General features: G+C 37.5%; 1 protein-coding gene across 2 annotated transcripts in view; it reads left to right on the plus strand.

Moving 5' to 3' along the window:
- The window catches only part of MAP3K1 (mitogen-activated protein kinase kinase kinase 1), a 96093-nt gene that overhangs the window by 33166 nt on the left and 41365 nt on the right, over positions 1-21562 (plus strand). The gene's annotated exons all lie outside the window — the stretch shown is intronic.

The following is a 21562-nucleotide window of genomic DNA, read 5'->3' on the forward strand; positions in this document are numbered from 1 at the left end:
TACTCTATTTAACTGTTGTAGCAGTCTCCCAGCATGGCAGTGTTAGCAAGAAGGACGTGATTTATTTGATGTGACATTGACAATGATTTTTATACCAAAATTATGTATAGCATTTGACTAGGAAGGCAGATCAATTGAAGCTCTCTACTTAATGGCTGCCACAAATTTCTCTGTAGTACTATTGAAATATATAAAATGTACAGTTCAAAAATCTTTCTATACTCAGGTGTACTTGAAGAATAGCAGCTATAAGGGATAAACAGTCCAAGAAATGTACTTTTTCACCAGGCATCCTCCTAAAAACTCATTTCTGCCATGTCTTTTATGAGCAGTGTTAATAATTACAATGGAAAAAAAACGGGTTTCAGAGTAACAGCCGTGTTAGTCTGTATTCGCAAAAAGAAAAGGAGTACTTGTGGCACCTTAGAGACTAACCAATTTATTTGAGCATAAGCTTTCGTGAGCTACAGCTCACTGCAATTTTATTAAAAATTGTAATGGAACCATCAAGACATGTCTGTGCATTGCTGAATAACATTTTGATCTTATTGTATCCTTTGCCTTTCCTCTTCTCTCCCCTCCTGTTTTTGATTTTATTTGTTTATTTTTGTGTCCCTGATCTCATTTGTTGCCCTGTATGAACTTAGATCATAAACTGTTTCAAGGAAAGGACTGTTCATTTACTCGTTTCTATGAAGTGTTTAGCATATTTTTGGGGTGCAAAAATAAATTAATAATCTCAGCTCTGACTTTAAAAATCCTCTTTTTTTATAAAATCTTCTGTTTGTTTAGCTCTGTCTTTGTTCAGCAATGCGATATACAAGATAACTGACATATTTCCATCACGAGAGCAGCATGGATTATTTTCTAACTTTATATTTTGAAGCCTTTCATGTAGCTAAGGGCTAAATGGCACACTGAGGCACCCAGTGGAGTTTCCTGTCCTGTGGAGTTTCCTGTATATTCTGTGGTCAGGTGTGGTGTCTGCACACAAACCCAGCAGATACCCCAAGATCCTGCAGGGTCATAGAACCATCCATGTGGAAGCTCTGTGAATCCACAGGAGCTGAAGTTCCCTGCTGCTCTGACTCTGCTCCGACTGCTCCCTCCTGGCAGGGTTTCAGTGGAGCCACGCTGTTGGAATTTTTGGCCACAGCTGTCCCCAAAGGAGCCTTTGGCTTAAAGAAGGGTGTTTTCCCACCATGGGTGGGAAGTAGTGGAAATGTAATTCATTTCTGAGAGGATCTCTGCTGGAGAGAGCAATGAGAAAGCAATATTAATTGCCCCCATGGTCTAGCCTGCCCGCCACATACCCAATCCTCCAGTCCAACAGAAGCAAGTAATGTCCCTGCACCCTTCAGTATGGGGAAGGGGAAAACTAAGGACTCCTTGTGTGTACCAAAAAATCACAGTCTCTTCCAAAATCGTTAATAGAGCATACAGTGAACATGTTCTGTTTGAGACACTTTTTACCTTTCAACTTCCATTATATTCGTTGGTGCAAATGGAATTGGAATATGACTATTGTTGCTTGTGAGACTGTCTATAAAATACCTGGCTAGGAATAATTCACTATGTAACTCTTCATTTGAGAAGGATTTTGTATATTGGTGGTCTTAAAATACAAACCATGTTATATACCTCTGCAGAGCTGTATGTTCCATTTGCACAGTGACCTGTTTTTAAACAGCTTTTGCATTATATTCATATATGATTTTGCAAAGTAAACTAATGATTTAAAGAATTTCAGTCTTCTGTGGTCATGCATTTCTGAAATACATGAAATAATTAATTTGTGGTAAAATTCTTTCTTCTGTGAAACAAATACTTATTTTCTGACTTGCAAAACTTAACCTGGAGTGTGTTTTAAATTCTTTACCATGGGTACCATTACATTCTATATGGACCTGCAGGACCTACCCAAAATCTACTAACTCAGTGACTAAGCCTGCTTACTAGACTGAAATTGGCCAGTGTCTCAACCTGCATGCTGTCACCCTGTCTCTGGCTACCTGCTCTCTGCATCCCAATTAATACTGCTCCCTCCACACACTCAACAAATGTGTCAATGTTTCCTTCTGTGTAACACAAAAACGAAAGAATATGCCTGCTGTCCCCACAATAAATCACTCTGTTGGCATGTGCACAGTCCTCTGCAGGGAGGGTGGGGCAGCTGAGATTTCCTTCATCGTAAACCAGACTGTGGCTTGAGGAGCAGGGAAGGCTCTGATTATATATAAGACCACCAGTGGTGGCAGTCTCCCTGCCTGCTTCCCCAGTGGATGGCTCTTGTATGTGAGGCCTACACCAACTCAACTCCACTCCACCAACAAGTGGACTCTGTGTGAGGGTAAGGCATGTTTTCCTGCCACTGTATCAGAGACTGGCAGGGATTCCCAAACACATACAGAGCCTTCTGCTGGGAGGGTTGGGCTTGTCCCAGGCCCCTCTAGACTATGTAGCTTGGAATAAATAATTTAAATATAAAGTTAGTGATAAACTACCTTCATTTAGTTCATATAAATTATAGGAAGAAAAAATAAAATAAAAATGTTAAAATACTGATTTGCAAAGCTACTACCCTCTGCTCATTCATATAGCTTCTTAAGGCTCACTTCTGGCATACCAACAAGAAATTAGCCCATCAGGAGTGGCTAGGTGAGGTGTGAATTGGCTGTACACTTCGTAAACACCCCTGTACCTCCACACCCTAAAAAGCAATGCCTTCATATTTTTTTTTTCTACCTTTAGGTAGAGTAAATTCTGCTGCTAGGAGAGCAAAGACTTGAGGACTGACAGAATTTAAACATTCATTGCCATGTTGTAGCTGACTCAGGTGATCAGAGTTTATAGGTGGACATTCACACACTAAAACAGATATTGCATATACGCATTGCATTCATGATATCTACTCACTGAACTAAAATCACCCAGTGAGTCATTCCATTTATATTTGAAAACATTCATATAAACACACAGTACTTGTATCCCATTTTTTCTTTTAATCACAAAACTTAAATGCTTAAAGTTGTTAATGCAGTGTTTATAATGGAGATTGTCCACACGTGAACAAGGCAGGAAATTTAAAGTCCCACAGCAGCCACAATTTGGCACTATTTATATTACTAAATATGGTGTTAACTTTAATGCCTTGACAGTATATGGAATATTTCAAAATTTAAATATGCCAGGGACCAAATTATAACAGCTGTGAGACCTATGGCTTTGAATGGCTGGCTTATATGTAAAATCTCCACCATAACATTTAATATAGTTACTTGCATTTAATTCACAACCTTGGAAAGATGGCTTCAGGGTTTCTTCTTAGCCTTATGGGGTTAGTCCTTAATTTCACTTTATCACATAAACTACAAAAATCAATCTAGCAAACTAAAAATAAACTTGCAATTTAATTTTAAAGTTTAATTTTTGTATCATCCCCATAGCTACTTTTTAGAGATGATCTTTGAATTGGACTTTCATGTTTGCCAGTGCAGTATACAACCTTCAGTTTGACAGCATCTTGTAAAAACCTATTTTAGTAAGAGAAACTCCAAACTCTGCAAGGAATTTCACCCTGGGATTCAATTCAGCTTATTTTAAAGACCACATTATAGTGTTACAGTAATTGGACACCTCTGTCACATACTGCAAGTAGTTTGAAAACTTTTAGAACTTTCTTGCAGCCTGTAGTAATCTGTGAGCTAACTTGTGTGCAAAGGAAGACTGCTTTTCTGATTTCGTTGCTTTAGAATCAAATTAGGTGTAAACAGGTGTGTTACTATTGGTGTATATAGGAGTTGTACCTTTTTACTCCAGGACTGAAGCTGGCCCCTGGTGAATTCAGCCCCCATGATGGGGGCTATCTGTATTGATGTTTTTCTTATCTGCATAGATATCAGATAAATTTGATGAAGTTAGATCTGAACGTAGTTGTGTTTTTTTTTAAAGAGAGGCCTGGTTTTAGTTTTCCTTATGCTAACCATTGCAAAAGTCTAATACTATTATTTCCTATTGACTGTATTGATAAAATTCAAATGCGAATTTGTTGGATGAGAGAACCTAACTGTGATACATAGAAGACAGATTGATCCAATTTAAAAAAAATCGTACTTAACCTAAGTAAGGCTTTTTTTAACACCATACCTTATTAAAACAATAAGTTAATTATCTAATTTACTTCACCTTTTTTTATGCTGTTTCCACTTCCATTAGCTTGAGCATTGAAAACAGACTTTTCAGTTTCACTTTTTTTGGAATTGAAAAGACAAATGGAAATTCAATTGAATGTAGGGTTTTCTTTTTAAAAAATAAACTAAAAAGGTAAAATTCTGTATCTTGGGCATAAATCAGGATAACAATGTTTTTATATTAAGAATGTTTTCAGAAGTATATGCAGGGCCTTTTAGTTAATATCCATGCAGACTTATTTCATTGTTTGTTTAATTTGAACATTCTCTTCAGAAGTGTTAATGCAAAATATGTTTACTTTAGGCTGAACTACTCATAGTGGGCAATCTTTAATGCACTGTTAAATAAATTAAGGGTCCAGATGGAAAGAAAATTGTGTTTAACAAGAAGTGGCTGTTGGATACACACTTAGGAGTAAATGATCCATTACTTTTTCTTTTTCCTTGTTTTCCTCACGCACAGCAAATTGAACAATTTCCATACAAGCCTTAAAGTAGAAAGATGACACTGTAGAACAGAATATGCCTACCTATCTTTAGTCCAGCTATACACACAACATGAATGACAATATTGATCATGAATAAGTAACGTATTTGGATGTAATTTGAGATTTGAGAAATCTTTCTTCCTTTCAAATGATGATTTAAATTTGGTAAGATTGACATTGGTTGACCTGTGTGTATCCAGGGAAGGCTTAATAGTCAAATATATACATTAAGCAGCATCCATTCTGACTATGGACATGGTATAATATCAAGTACCTTTCAGCCAAAGGCAGGATCTCAGGCTTGCCCATCTGGCTTGTGGAACTTGGTAGAAGTAAGAAGACGATACCACATACATGGGCAGAAAGATGCAGTATAATTGTTTTTTAAATGTTGCGAAGTATCTGAAATAATTTAATGTATTGATGATGAAAGAATGCTTATATATACTATTTCTTTACCATGACCTCTGAGGACAAACTGGACTTTTTGTGGTTCATATTAATTTTCCCTTTGCGAGTTAAGATAATTTCGGTATACATTTCATTTAATAAACCAAGGTAACAAATATGAAACTCTGATTCAAAGCAACAGGATTTTTATTTAATTTTGTATGTATTTTTTAAAGTACAGGAATAATCAGAGGTAAAATTGATACTTTTCAAGACACCTCCCCCTCCCACCTCCAAAAATTCTGTCAGGCATGTTACGTGTTTAAATTGATAACATTTACTCTTAAATCTATCTTTCCTCTAATTCAGACTGTCACCAGTGTAGACTAATGTGTTCTCAATCTGTGGCCTGTTAATCTATCATTATAGCTTTGCCTGTTTAGATCAGTCTAGGTGCTAGCTTCCCAATATTGCTCAGCCCATTTCTTTGCTTTTCATCATACATTTTTAGCCATTTTTTTTATTTCATTTTTTCACTTCAGGGAAATGAGTCAAAATTGAGAAGTATTAAGAGGCACAGTTGAGGTGGAGGTATTGTGTATTTCTTGCCACAGTGGAGGAATAGCTCTAATATGGGAACATCTCTTGTGTTCAGGACAATGGCAGTTGGGCATATATGTTCACAGTTGAAACTGTGGAGAAAAGAAAGTCTGTACAACCAGAGTACTGTCAGTTGGATCTTTTGGCAATAGACCTTTTCCTGTTCAATGAGGTTTAAAAATGCTTAAGTAGATATGAACAAAATGCAGCCACAGTAGCCAGTCAGCTAGTTCATTTCTAAAGAACGAACTGTGCTAGAAAGCATCATAAACAGAAAGGTAGATACTGATATTTGAATACTAATTATCTTATTACTCTATATCAATGGGAAAAAAGAAACCTTTTAAAAATGTAGGTAGCTTTGAGTAACTTATTTCAATGCACTGAAAAAGCAGAATTACCCTTTGCATAGAACTGTAGAACAATGTTATCCTGAGGGTGGGCAAATTTATATTCTTTTAAAGTATGTAATAGTTTATATAAATATCTTATCTCTTAAATCTGTTTTGTGAATAATTACTTGTGTGATCCTCTTGTTTCCACCTTGCATATGCACAAAACTGTATGAATGATGACTTGAGACACAATTTTTGTTTTGAATGGATTTCAGTTTTTGTCCTATTTGACCACTCTGACTTTAGATAGAATTAATCTTAACATATAACTTGATCTTGTTAGTGGATTTAATGTTTCAATATTTGAACACTTTTTTGGTATAATGCACAGTACTTTCATTTTGTTTTTATAAAATTCTGTAAAAGGCAACTCAGAGTTTTCAAAGATAAATTAGAACAGTTTGGGGTTTAAAGTGGTGTTAGATTTTCTTTGTCTAGTTTTTCCTCTCCCTTAGATTGGCCAGGTATGACTTGAATGTGCAGAGTACATAAATATTTTGATTGGATGTGAGCCTTAAGAAAATGTAATTCACTTTTTTTTAAAGAAACCTCAGAAGCTAGGATGCCTCTTGATGTATTTTGTATCGAATGCTTGTGTGTTAGGGAGCCCGAAGATTGGAATAGCTCATTATCCTTCTTGGAGGTAAGAGAATATTCAAGTAGAGAGGGAGTGTTGTTTGTTTGTTTTATTTTATTTCACAACACTGAAAAGTGTGTGAGGCACCTCTCAGTTCAAATAAGATGATAATGTCCCAACCCCTCGGAGCTTCCAATTAAATTTCAGACTTGATGTGTAGAGTGGGCAACAAAAGAGTGGACAGAGGGAGTTTGGAAAATGAGATTATGTAGTTAGTCAGCAGAAGCAAGCATACAGCACTGCCTCTTGGACTAAAAAGGGTCAAATTTCTAAAACTCTGAAGCAATGACCTGAAAACATGTCTAGATTTTCCACTATTCTCTTTGGATCTGCAGACCTCAGTAGATGCATCCACCTGAACTAAGCTTAGTCTTCAGGGACATTATAGGAGTAGTTAATGATTTCGTTTCCTATCTCTAAATGTATGGGCTCTAATAGTCTGGATTGGCTGCATTCCATTTCTTGGAAGTAAACTTTACCTGGTAATTCAGGCTGTCTGATTTTGAGCTGCTATTTCAAAGACCCGCCCATGATTATGTACAGTATGAAGGGATTGTGGGAATGCTTCTGTTTTCAAAGTCTTTTAAATGTGCTCTTGGAGCTTCAGAATTGAGAATGAGTGGGTCAGGTATGATTGAAATAAAAATTGGCACCAGAATTCTTAAATTGTGGCTGATGTCTCTGCCTGATTAGCTGCACACAGGGATGTCAGGAACCCTCAATATGGATGTTGAAAATCCAAATCTCAAAATGCAAATGATCAAGTAAAACACTTCTAATTACCATCAAGTTGAATATGGATCAAGAATACATCTCTATTAATAGATCTTTGTTTCAATTAAATGTTTAAAGAGTGCATATCCTAGGAGGGAGCTAATGAACTACAAGGATTTGGTATAATGTCTAGGGCATAATGAACCCAATAAATGTCAGACTTGGTATTGCAAAGTCAAGAAGCATTGTACTCCGGAGAAAGGATTTATACTTTGGAAATAAGTTAAAACGGTACACACAGTGATTTGAAAAACACTGGCTAACCAAACAGAATTTTTACCCTTTACTCTATCAGTCAGGGTTTATTGTCCTATTACAAAATCCCAGGTGTTTCCATTGGGTGAAACTAAGTAAGGGGCAATGACTGATTTAGTATTTGACTTCCTAACTCCTTTGCCCCAGTGGACTAGAACCACCAACATGAAGTGCTTATGAATATCTCCACTTTCTACTACTGTGTGATCTGAAATTGAAAACATTTGGAGAGGGAAGAAGAGTAGTGACAATGTAATTCAGACTTGTCTGATTATCTGTCTTTGGTCTGATTATCTGAGTATGAAGACAAGTAGATATTCTTTGGAAGTCTCATGTCACTACCATGAACAGTGTGACATTCTATGAAGAGACAAGATGGGAAAATCAAGAAGAGGCAGCTGGAATATTTTGACTATCTACAAAAGAGATGGAGACAGTTTGGGGAAGAAGAATGTTAGGTTGGAGTTCAAAGAAGACAGAAGGAAGTAATAGGTGGATATGAGAAGTTAAGAATGGAGAGGATGGCAATAATGGTATAACAATGAACAGTGGAAAATTGACCTGTGTGACTTCACCAATAGTCATGGTTGAGGTTCTCACTTGAATTAGTAACTTCTAATATTCACAATTAGTATTTTATAATTAAAATTTGAGGTCTCAAAGATGCCTTTTCAATAATCCATTGTGTGGCGGAATGATGCTGTGTGAGTTTAAATTGAAATATTGATGACTCCCTAGCTCAGGTGGCTTACAGTGTAAGTATAATACAACAGATGGATACAGACCGATGGGGGAGTACAAGGAAACAATGAGACAGTATTGGTCAGTGTGATAGGCAGTGGTCTTAGCACACGAACAGTCTTGCTGTGGAGTTTTATGTAGATGTAGCAGCAAAGGAGAGTTTTGAGGAGGAGTTTGAGGGTGGATGATGAGGTAACTTATAATGAGACTCCCAGGGACATAGTGCAGCAGGGGAGATAGCATGAAGGTGTTTGTTTGAAATTTTAGCACATGGGCAATGGAGTCTGGTTATCAATCAAGTTCACTGTTTGTGTCAGGGCTATCCTCCCTCAGGGAGGCTCTGGCAGACTGTAGTGTTCAGTTAATTCTTGGCCTCAGCCAAGCTTCGCGTACAACGTGGAAGTTTCTAATCTGCTCTCCTTCTCTATCATCCCCCAGCTAAGACGCGCTCCCACCTTTTTATCTCCTTCCAGATCTGACACCTAGCACAGGTGTAGAAGGGAGAGACTGGTTGGGATCACTGCATCTTAGTAATCCATTCCAGGCTACCATGGGGCTTGTATGCCCCATCCACATGTCTTGGTAGTTCCATGATTAAGTGACTGGGGTGTTTTCAAATTCTGATTAAAACAATAGATGAACTACACTTCTCATAGTTTTACCAGTTCTGAAGGTATTCCCATATTATATATAGGGAATATCTTTTAAACTAGAAGTTCCCATTCAATATTGTGGCCCATTAAATTACTGCAACAAGCAGTGCTGGAGAAATCCCAAGGGGGAAAGCAATTTAGAACACCGTTTGGAGTTGTTAAATAAAGAATTATTGGCAGAAAATAAACATACCCAAAACACCAATGGAATGAGAATTTTAAGTCCTCTCCACATGAGAGAGTCTTTGAAACAAACCATACACAAATAGCACATGCAAAACCACAAAGGCTTGTAAAATGTTATTTCTAAAAAGGAAACTTGGAATGGTAAAAAAGCATGGAAGTCAATTGATTATGCAATAAATGGCATCTAGTGGAAGTGGAGTTCTGGACTTACTCTTTTCAAAACAAATTGGAAATCTTTAAAGCTGTGTGGACTGCTTTCTTAAGTTATGCAAAACACCAATCACAGGCCCCACAGGACAGTAGACAAATAGAACAAATTTTATTTTAATATTTTAAAAAGATAATTAATTTCTCAGTGGCAAGTGTTCACAGAATCAAGTGGAGATTTTTCTTCATTATACTAGGCATTGTACAAACAATAGGATTTGTTACTTTACATATTTTATCTCGGGTGTTTCATTATCTGATATGCAGATTTTTTTTAATTGATGCTCCATTTGACAAGGATAGAGTCGGGTTATTATGACGCGGAAAACAAGAAGCTCAAGATTAGTGCACAAGTTGAATGTACATTGGGAATGGGTATCAGTCTGATTTGTAGAGCTTTATGGATATGAATTTAATTAAGTTACATTAAATAAGCAAGTTGCTTGTGTACATGCACACTTTTATATACCTTGCCTTCAAGACCTAATCGTTTCTAAATTTAGAGCTGCAGAGACCGGCTATGTTCAGCCCTATTCCTTAAAGACTTAGGGCTTGTCTACACTGGCAATTTACAGTGCTGCAGCTTTCTCGCTCGGGGGTGTGAAAGAACACCCCCTGAGCACAGCAAGTGGCAGTGCTGCAAAGCGCCAATGGGAGCTATGCCCCTCATGGAGGTGGTTTTCTATAGAGCGCTGGGAGTGCTGCACTGCGCCGTGACCACACAAGGCCCATTAAGGCGGTGCTTTACCATTGCCTGTGTAGACAAGCACATTCTTAATTTTATGCACTATGGGTCAATGGGAATACCCACAGCCATAAAGTTAAGCATGTGCGTAAGACTATGCGGGATCAGTGCCTTAGTGAGCTCAAAGCTTCCAGGGCATGGATATAAAAATAAACCAAACCTTTACTGAGCAAACATCTAATTCGGGAGGGCAGAGACAGCCCCCTAGAGCCACTAATTGTGGCCACACACTTGTGGTGGGGCCAGGACAAAAGGATGGTAGATGTTTCATTGATAGTGCATACTCTACTCTGAATGGAGCATGCACCCTATCTACAGTACACTATCAAAATGAAGCATAGGCACAAGCAACTGCTGCCAGGTAAACCCCACGCACCTCCATTAAGAATAGAATCGAGGATCTTCATTTCCAAGAATACAGACTTCCATTATTTGTTAAACACAGTGTACTCAGTGCTGTACAAAACACAAAAGATACCCAGTGAAACAAAGAAGAATCTTATTTCGCAAAAGCTATACTCCAACAAAGCAAGTTGCTGCTGAGTAAATTTAATCTAGATACATGTTGGAGGCAAGGTAAATATAGCTCAATTTCTGGGCTAATAGAGCTGATTTGTTTGCAGGGGGGACTAGGGGTGGCGGTTGGGGGGCAGGGAGGAGAACATACACTCTCTGAAGAGAGAGGTCAGAAAAAAAGTGAATGCCATCAAGAATTTCAAGAGTGCGTGGCTAAAAATGATAATTATTGTTTCAGTTGATCGGCCGACTCCTAAGTCGGAGAGCTAATTTTATCCAGAGTGTGTTGAGAAGGTGAATGGCCCCAAAATACTGCCTGATAAAGACTGACTCTTTAGTGAGGCAACCTAAAATCAAAATAGTTCTAAAAAGCCGAAGCAACCAAAACAGAGTATGCAGATGAATTAGTCTGAGCATATAGACTACTAATGATTCAGGGTGTTAATTTTCCTGTGCCTCCTACATGTGTTCCTGGCCCTGAAATAAAAATACACTTTGTTGTACTCCTATCCTGCTTATACTTCTATGTACTTTACAACTTCCAGTATACAATATGTGTACTAAAAAGAAAAGGAGTACTTGTGGCACCTTAGAGACTAACCAATTTATTTGAGCATAAGCTTTCGTGAGCTACAGCTCACTTCATCGGATGCATACTGTGGAAAGTATAGAAGATCTTTTTATACACACAAAGCATGAAAAAATGGGTGTTTACCACTACAAAAGGTTTTCTCTCCCCCCCACCCCACTCTCCTGCTGGTAATAGCTTATCTAAAGTGATCACTCTCCTTACAATGTGTATGATGATCAAGTTGGGCCATTTCCAGCACAAATCCAGGTTCCCCCCCCCCCCCCCCCCCCCCCCGACCCACAGGAGAGTGGATTTGTGCTGGAAATGGCCCAACTTGATCATCATACACATTGTAAGGAGAGTGATCACTTTAGATAAGCTATTACCAGCAGGAGAGTGGGGTGGGGGGGAGAGAAAACCTTTTGTAGTGGTAAACACCCATTTTTTCATGCTTTGTGTGTATAAAAAGATCTTCTATACTTTCCACAGTATGTATCCGATGAAGTGAGCTGTAGCTCACGAAAGCTTATGCTCAAATAAATTGGTTAGTCTCTAAGGTGCCACAAGTATTTCTTTTCTTTTTGCGAATACAGACTAACACGGCTGTTACTCTGAAACCTGTCAATATGTGTACTGTCCCTGCAGTATACTCCTCAAATGCAATGTACTTTGGGATATGGTGACTTGATTAACCTAATTCATTATTTTTATAGTTTGTGAAAACCCACTAACTTTCTACCTCTTTTAAAAGGAGGCTCTGGTGGGAGAGGAGAGAGGGACATAATCAGTATTTTCAGAAACATTAATCTAAAATAAATTGCAAAACCACAAATTAATACAAGAGAAATATGTGAGCAGAATACCAAGGAAATCCCACTCTACTAAAGCTCTGACTTTGCAACTCCAATGTTTAGGAGTTGCAGACAGCAAATTCCATGTAAATAGAATTTGATAACAAAAGGCCTTGCAGTCAGTTTCAGTATTCATTCCCTCCAGGGATCCTGACATCTTAGACCCTGTCTAGTCTCATTTATCTTTAACGAGTAACCAGGAAATGTGACAGTTTACCAACAATAGCCATCTACCCATAAAAGGTTCAAATAAAACTACATTTATCTGGCAAACTATGCCAGTTTAGCATATATAAAACACACACCAATCTAACACACAAAACAATAGCTTGATTATATTTAGTTACCATCAAAGCATATTGCTCAGAGGCAGCTGAAATGCAAAGTGTATTAAACAGACTAATTTCTACAGTATTTGAGGGTAGATTGTGAACAATTAAAGCCAAGGGTCATACGGATAGCAGCTTTTCCTTTCAAAATAGTTTAGAGAAATAAATAGGCAGAATCATTTTCCTTTCTTATCTTTTGAGGCACAGCACGCTCTACCAAATTCAGGCTCCTGGAAAAGTCAGGGTACCTGTGAAACACAAAAGTGTGACATCTAAGTCTACGCTACAGCTTATGTCGGCAAAATTTATGTCATCCAGGGGTGTGAATTATTGCACACACCCTGAATAACATAAGTTACACTGACACAAGTGTTTGTGTGCACCTGCCGACATAGCTTATGCCACTCATGGAGGTAGGTTTTTTTTATGTCCACGGAAGAGCTCTCTCTCCCCACCAGCATAGTGTCTTCACCAGATGCGCTGCAGCACTGTATGCATAGACATACTCTAAATAGTTGCTAAAGAAGCAGTAATACTCAATAAAGGCATCTTTACCTACAAATTCTTTCCAGAGAGTTCAATACAGATTACAGGAAAAGCAATGTCTGAAGAAATTTTGCAGAAATATTGCAAAAAAACATTTCATGGTTTAATGATTTGAATAAAAAACCCTTTGGATATTAAAAAGAAGACTCCCGTCTTTGAGCAGTCCCCCTTAATGACATGGCTACTTCTTGTTCATTGGATTTTTTCTTGAAAGCAGTTGTAATTTATACCTGATTGGGAATCCTAAAAAGAACCACAAACTTTTCACTGGATTCTATCCAAAGATTGCAAAGAACTTTACAACTACTAATTAAGGCCTCGGTGCCCCTTTATAATTGGTAGTAAAAAAGAAAAGTAACTTCTGTTTTATAAGGAGAGAGTATGGAAAGGTTGTGACTTCAGCCCTGGGCGGCAGGTTCAGGTTACAAGCCCCCTGTCTAGGGCTGAAGCACTTGAGCTTCAGGTTTGGCCCCTCCTCTCCCAGAGTGGTGAGGCTCGGGCTTTGGCGCAAACTCCCCCTGCGCCCCCAGGGAAGTGGAGCTTGGGCAGGCTCAGGCTTCGGTCCCTCCTCCTGGGGTCGTGAAGTAATTTTTTTTGTCAGAAGGGGGTCATGGTGCAATGAAGTTTGAGAACCCCTGATCTACCTAATCTACTTGTATAGTTTATTTCGGGCTTTGGCTTCCTTTGTAATTTTTGCAGAAGATGAGGGAAGTTAGTTTTATAAAATGAGATTGTTGCATATATGTTCAAGATTTTTTTTTTTTTTTTTTTTTTAGTTAAGAGACCCATTAGAGAAAACATGAAATTTTGGGCTTTACTATATTTTTCTTGTTTCATTAAGTGTATACACCAACTTTTTAAAATATTTACTTTCTAGCCCAAGACTTGGCTAAAGCTGTTTAGCTTTTGGAGAACAGCAGGCACAAAAGATGAGGATTGAATAAGATGCAATAATATGTCATAATGCCCCTACATATAAATCCAGGGTATGCCAATGCCTTGAATACTGCATGCGTTTCTGGTGACCCAGAACAGATGTATTAGAATTGGAAAAGGTACAGAGAAGGACAATAAAAATTATTAGGGGTATGGAACAACTTCCACATGAGAGAGATTAAAAAGACGGGGACTCTTCAGCTTGGAAAAGTGAAAACTAATGGTGGGGATATGATAGAGGTCTCTAAAATCTGCACTTTCTCCTCAGCAGTCAGTAAGGAAGTGTTATTTATTTTTCACATAACGCAAGAATCAGGGATCACCCAATGAAATTAATAGGCAACAGGATTAAAACAAAAGGAGGAAGTACTTCACGCAGTGCATAGTCAACCAGTGGAAGTCGTTGCCAGGAGATGTTGTGAAGGCCAAAAACTAGAACAGGATTCAAAAAGAACTAGATAAGTTCCTAGAGAATAGGGGTGTCAATAGCAATTAGCCAAGATGGTTCGGGATGCAACCCCATGCTCTGAGTGTGTCTACCCTCTGTTAGCCAGAAGGTTGGATGGATCACTCAATGATTGCCTGGTCTGTTCATTCCGTCTGAAGCATTTGGCATTGGCCACTGTCAGAGGACAGGATACTGGGCTAGATGGACCATTGGTCTGATCCAGTATTGCTGTTCTTATGTTATCTACACAAAGGGGTATTTTTTTTTCTGTGGTTTCAGTTTTGGGTCTTGTAACATTCGCATTAGTTCTCTTCTCCCTCCTCCCCACCCCCCCCAAACAGTTCTGTTCTGTTCAAACAAATAGAATAACGCATCCTTATCTCATTCCCCTTTTTAGTGGCATTATTTCTGGGAGGGAGTCATTTACCTGAACTCTGCTCTTATAAGACATGCACTTGGTGTTTAAATTTGTAATTACCTTTCTCTCTTGATACCTGTGTAAGAAAATAAGTTATACCATTGATATTGTTTTTAAAAGTTAGTAACCAACAATAACCTCTCAGCCCAGTCAAAGGCCTTCATTGAATTGAGATGAAAAAGTAGGTTCCAGTTTCTTAGATCAGACATAGATTTAGTTGTGTACATCCTAGATTATGTGAAGGTTACCTTCCAGTAATAAACATATTGAATTTTTGTGTGAATTGTTTGATAAACTTCTTGTTGCCAATATTTTAGAATAATTATTATATCTAGATGTGTACATATATAGATAAGAACATAAGAATGGCCACACTGGGTCAGACCAATGGTCCATCTAGCCCAGTATCCTGTCTTCAGTCAGTGGCTAATGCCACATGGGGGCTGGCCTGGGCCCCAGCTTTCTCCCCCCGTATGTTCCTCCGTGCACCCCATAGTTCGGGGGACTCTGGTGTATACTTTCCATGACACTACTGTTGTCTAGGATTTCAGCACTCTCCTTAATAAAGGAAGAAGTTCTTGCCTAAAAGTTGGGCTGTATAGACAGAGAATACTGGGTGTTCCCCAGACTTCACCTATCTATAGCCCTTTGAATCTGTGCCCAGAGAGTCTCATATTCTGAAAGAATTGATAGTTTTACTTCTTTTTTAAAAACACTTGTATCTGCTTCATAAAATTTGCTTACTGTGATACGTATAAACCTTTAAGGTTCTCTCACAGGATAAAATGCTTTCCAGATGCAGCATAAGCATTACCAATGTAGAGAAGACAGTAGATCTAGGTTAAGGATTTAGGGACAAATCCTGGGCAATCCTCCTTTCTTCCATATTTTCATACTCTGAGTAAGCTATTTTCCTTTTTAAAAAAATCCTGGTGGTAATAAAGAATAATATTTTAGACACAAAAGAGAAAAAGCATTGAAAGTATTATTGAAATGTTAGCGACCAGAAGATAGGATCTAAAGAATAGATTGTTTGCTTTTAAGGATCCCACGTGTCAAACATGCTAACTTTCTTGAGGTGGACACATAAATGTAAACAGAAGTTACTAGGACAGTTACTAATTAGATTTTTTTTTTCCTTACAACTATGTATTTATGGGTATGGCAGACAGAGCTTTTCTTTTACTAGTGAATTTGCTCTTACCTGTTTTCAGTCTTTTTCCCCGTAGTTTTTCTACTACTAATGGGAAAAGTCAGTTTACCTGTATACTAAGTAAAACTACTTATCTGAAGAAGCTAGTTTTGCCTTGTTTTCTTTCTTAATAGTTTGCAATTGAGAGAGCCAGACAAATGGATTAGAGCTATACTTGGTCTAATGAAAAACAGTACTTTACTACTAGAAAATCAGGATTAAGTACATTGAACTTTCAAAAAATAAAATTTGCTTTGGACTGCTTACATGCCATTTAAAATAGGCAATGTTATTTTGTTAAATAGAAATAATGTAGTTTATGTACCCTGTGCTTATGTTAAAATTGTCATTGAAGGGTAATGCTGTGTCTTAGAAAACCCGGCCTTACAAAGCAGTACAAAATAGATACATAACAAACCTTCAAATTTAAAAAAGAATTTTTTGAAAAATATTTTAAAAAAGCATGTGCATTCCACAATGTTATATAAAACTTGTCTTGAACATAGACTATTAATATAATGCATTGGTCCTATTGAACTTTTATATATTTGAGGTAAAATAGTTATTCACAAACCCGATCCAAATTGGTAATACAATGCTCCTACTAGGTGAGTGAGACAGTCATGTGAAAAGTAATAGTTTTCACAAAACTGTGGACATTCTCTCTGTTTCACTGTTATGAACACCAATTCAGAACCCTACTTTTTAGGACACTTCTATGGAATCTTTCACTTCATTATTATATGAGGAGCTGGCAACATCCTCTGTATTTAGGTTGCCTAAAATTTCCTATAATACAAGATTCTTGTAAACTTTTTGAGAAGTTCTACTACCTGCATTGTTTGGAGAAGACTTTTGAAATTCATCAGGGAGAAAGCCTTGGGGCTAAGAAAGTGCCTTTGGCTTGCTCCATGAAATTCCACTCAGGTTTCGCTTAGCTATAGGAAGGTGAAAATCAACACTTCTCATTTTTGGTTTGCATTTCTCATAATGATTTTGGCAGCAAGCCAATATTCTGAAGAGCCAAGTCTCTTGCTGTCAGTGTAACAGAGGCACACTGCTGCCTGGGTGTTTTCGGAGGCATACCAGCTCCTGCCAGAGCACCTTTCGTTGGATGGGGGAAGTGTCGGGCTTGTTCTGTGCAGCCTGCACACCCAGTACAAGTCACTTAGGGTATGTCTACACTGCCGTTAAACACCCAGCTGACTAGGGCTCGCAGGGATCTGCGGAGCTGTAAAATTGTTTTGGACTTGGGGTGGAGTCCAGGCTCTGGGACACTCCGCCCTCACAGGGTCCCAGAGCTCAGGCTCAAGCCCAAGCCTGAATGTCTATGCTGAAATTTTACAGCCCTGCAGCGTGAGCCCTGTGAGCCAGGTCAGCTGATGTGGGCCAGCCACAGGAGTTTAATTGCAGCATAGACCTACCCTTAGTCTCTCAGTGCCTGATGGTGCATTATGTGGGGGTTGTTACAATTGCATAATATAATTTATTTTTACCTTTGAAAATAAATTTAGGAAATTATATGTAAAAAATGTTAAAAGCAAGTCATTTAGTTTGTAGGTCATGGCTCTTGAAAGCTGTGTTGCCTGCTCATGCGACCCTAATTCTTCCCTCTTGTGTATATGCATTGTGCTAGCATGTGTAATTGTGATCACATACCATTTTTCCAAAAGACTCCGGCCACATTCATTGCACCGGATGGATGGGGCTCAAGGAATGAATCGGGGCAGTGTACTAAATGTGGCTGTTGTTTTTAGGAATCGTTCCTTTCTTGCTGTAGAAGTTACAGGGTGTAGAGAATGAGATAGGCAGTGTGTTTCAGGAAGAGAAAATACTCTGGTGTTTAAGGCAGCAAAACTCAGTACTATTCATGCATCTGCCTCAGACTTCCTGTGTGATGCTGAGCAAGTCACTTAAACACAAATTTTGGCAGGTGACCACTAATTGTCTGTCCTTCAGTTCTGTGTGCCCAGCTTGAGTCCCTGGGGTCTGATTTGCAGAAGTACTAAGCACTCACAACTACAACTGAAGTGAGTAGGAGCTGTGGATGCGCAACACTTCTCACAGTAAAGCAGTGTGATCTGAAGGAATGAGCTCAATGTGGAAAGTCATGAGGTTCTGCCAATAATTCACTGTGAGGCCTCAGGAAAGTTTTTGTCTCCATTAGCCCATCTGTAAAATGAGGATAATACTCTCTGGTTTGAAATGCAATCTGCGTTTGTGAGATGCTCAGATGATACAGTTGCAATGGCAACCTTAATTCTGATATTTCATGTTTTTCCAGTGCTTGACTTTGCAACCTAAATTAATGTTATTTTAACATAGACTTTTGTATGTAATTTACTTACATAGCACTGTACTTTTATAGTGCTGAGATGTTATCTAATTTCTAACTGCATGTGCGGATAGGGAACATCAGTTTAACCCATCAGACAATGGAATGTAATCTTTTTTTCTCTGAGTCCTGCCATCTGCATTAAGTATAAATCTGAATCTAGTTTGTGACCTGAATACATGGCCACCTGATGCAGTGAAAGAATGAGCTATAATGACAGATTATAAAATGTGTATTGAATAGATGCATAGTTTAATAATATGACATTCTTCAGGTGGCGGTAGTGAAGTTATTCAGGAACAGCAACTGGAAACTAATTTCCATTTTGTTTTTGAAGATTTGCTAATTAATTTTAGAATATAAAAGATTTATATATTCTGGTATTTGAATCTCGAACATTTAATATGAGAAGTAGATCCAATAGTAGTTCATGTCTTTGTAGCGGTTGGTCATAATATGTGCATCAGAAATAATTCTTCCTAATTATCTGTGAGCTTCCAAATATTAAGAAACTGCCTAAGCTTGTATTTGTATCTTTCATTATGAGAATACTCTTATGTAATAGTCCTCAAAATGACCCGTGGCAACAGTGTGGCTTTTATAAGAATATTTGGTTAAAAGTGAACTGAAGTGTGTGTGTGTGTGTGTGTGTGTGTGTGTATATACACACACAATATTACTGATTATTATATTCAGCTAGCAATTTTGCAGCAGTTTTATTTGCAGAGATCTAATGTTAAAATTCAGCAAAGTGCTCTCCATTTGCTCTAGCAAAGCACTTAAGCACATGCTTAGTGTTAATCTTCAATTGGGAGTACTCCCATGCTTAAGTTGAGTTCGTGCCTAAAAACTTTTCTGGATCAGTGTTAGTCTTCAGCACCTTGCAAGATCGGGCGCTTGGTGATTTGTTGGAGTGGTGCAGTCCACAACATCCATCAAAAGCTATTTTTATTGTTCTGAGGATTTTAAAGTGGAGTAATATAGGAACCAGTCCTGCTAACATGACTCAAAATTACCATTGCCCATCTTAGTCAGTAGGAGTCTTGCCTTAGTTATGAAGATCAGGCCCAACTGTGGATAAACTCAGTTTATAAAACACAAGGATATTCCAAGACACAAGGATGTAAGACACAAGGATATTCCATGCACAGATGGGAGATGAGGGGGTGGGAATTTTCTTAAATGCTCAGTACAAGAAATCTTAATAATGTACTTCACTTAAAACTATACTTTGAGTTCAGTGACATAAAATCTTTTTTTTTCCCAAAACAGCGTTCTGTGGTAATGTATGATACTTAATTGCAGAACTTATCTTCAATTACTAGAGAGAACACTTTCAGACTCAGCTAGTCTATCCCACCAATATTTAAAAACAACAGTTCTTTGTAAGTAAGAGTATATTTGTTGTACTGTCACATGAGAGAACAAGATAGTTGCTTCTGCTTTTCAGAGAACAAGTATAGATTGTAAGACTGTTGTATTACATTGTTCATTAATTCAAGTTCAAGGGTCCCTAAGACTTTTGTATATCAGTTGGGAAGTTAATCATGGTTATGTGAACAGATGAAATAGTATGCTTCATTCTCTTATTGCTTGCATAGTTTTTTTTGTCTTGTATACAAAGTATTCGCGCATTTGAAATGGCTAGTATCATGAAATTACAGCTACAGTATATTTTAGATGTTTAAGTAATTTAAAATATCTGAGGTAAATTCTCACCTAGATTTTTGTGGCTGTACCATTATATAGGCCCAGTTCTTATTCAGGTAAAGCTCCCATAGTCATCTGGGGTGTTTTGGCTGAATAAGGAAGGAATATAAGTACGGCCCTATATAATCTAGGGAGTGATTTTGTATATTCTTGTGTAGCCCTCAGCCCAGTGGAGCCCCATTCTTGATTGGAACTCTGACTACTACAAAAACACAAGTAAAATTCTGTCTTTCACTATATTGAAGAATTTGTCATTTATATTAGGATTCAGACACTTTTTTTCATGCAGCAGGAATATGAATATCCCAATTTGGGGTTTGTTTAAATATATATTTAATCTCCTTGATGACTCAGAATGGGCCTGACTTTTTCAGAGGTTAAAATGGTTTGCTTATTTGGATGGAATTTTTATTGTATTTAGAAATTTAGGATTAATCAGCCACTTTCAATAAAACACCTAAAATCAAACTCATATTAGCAGTATGTTTAGAGGATGTTGCTTGAAAAAAAAGAAAATATTTTGTTTTCTGGTGTCCATCTGTGTATGACACTTCTGCACTGAACAGGAAAAAGATATTTCCTGTCTCTAGATAGTTTGTTTCCCTAGTCTCTACAATGAGAGAAAAATTGTCTTGTAACATTGATCAATGCTGTTTTGGCCAACAAAAACGTTTGATCAAAGTATTTTTTTTTTTCATTCTTTACAATCACTTTTTCACCATTAGATATGGATTGTTGCACAGAAGAGACATTTTTAATTTATTTTTATCACAGGAAAGATAATGTATGTATTGCAGATTGTCTAATAGTAATACTACTTACAAAAAACTCATGTAATACAATGTATAGTAGTGAAGTTCTATCTGCATAACTAAGATAAACATTTCAGAAGGTTAAGATGGGATTATGTATATATATATATATATGAAAAAGTGGCAAATATACAAATTATTTGTTCTGTGTAGACAAATTATTAAAAGCCCTATTTTTTCCACATTTGTGATTTATTTATTTTAAATATATAGGCATCCATTCAGATTGACAGTCTAATTGGGTTTAGGTGATAGATTTGATTTTTGAAAAAATACAATTTATTTTCTTTTAAATGAACTAACTTCGAGAACATGGCAAGGGATCTTGTGTTGTGGCTAGGAATGTAGTTTTCTTGGTGATTTAGCAGATAGCTCAATAGAATCAGGTAATCCTTCGGACTGTTCTCGTGTGTACTTAAGTATTTGAGTATTTTTGTTGTTGCCTGTAAACACAGCAACTGCTTTACTGTAGGTCAAAATCATATAAGCCAGATGGGTTACACATTCATTTTAGTGATATTAGCGGAATAGATATTTTGTTATGGTAGCTGACTGTGAATCCTTTTGACTCAAAAGTAGTCCAGAAAGCAGCTCTTAACTACGTAATCCTTGCTTTTATGACTTCCCTTTCTAATTT

This window comes from Eretmochelys imbricata, chromosome 5, assembly GCF_965152235.1.
Source record: "Eretmochelys imbricata isolate rEreImb1 chromosome 5, rEreImb1.hap1, whole genome shotgun sequence".
NCBI classification, from domain to species: domain Eukaryota; kingdom Metazoa; phylum Chordata; order Testudines; family Cheloniidae; genus Eretmochelys; species Eretmochelys imbricata.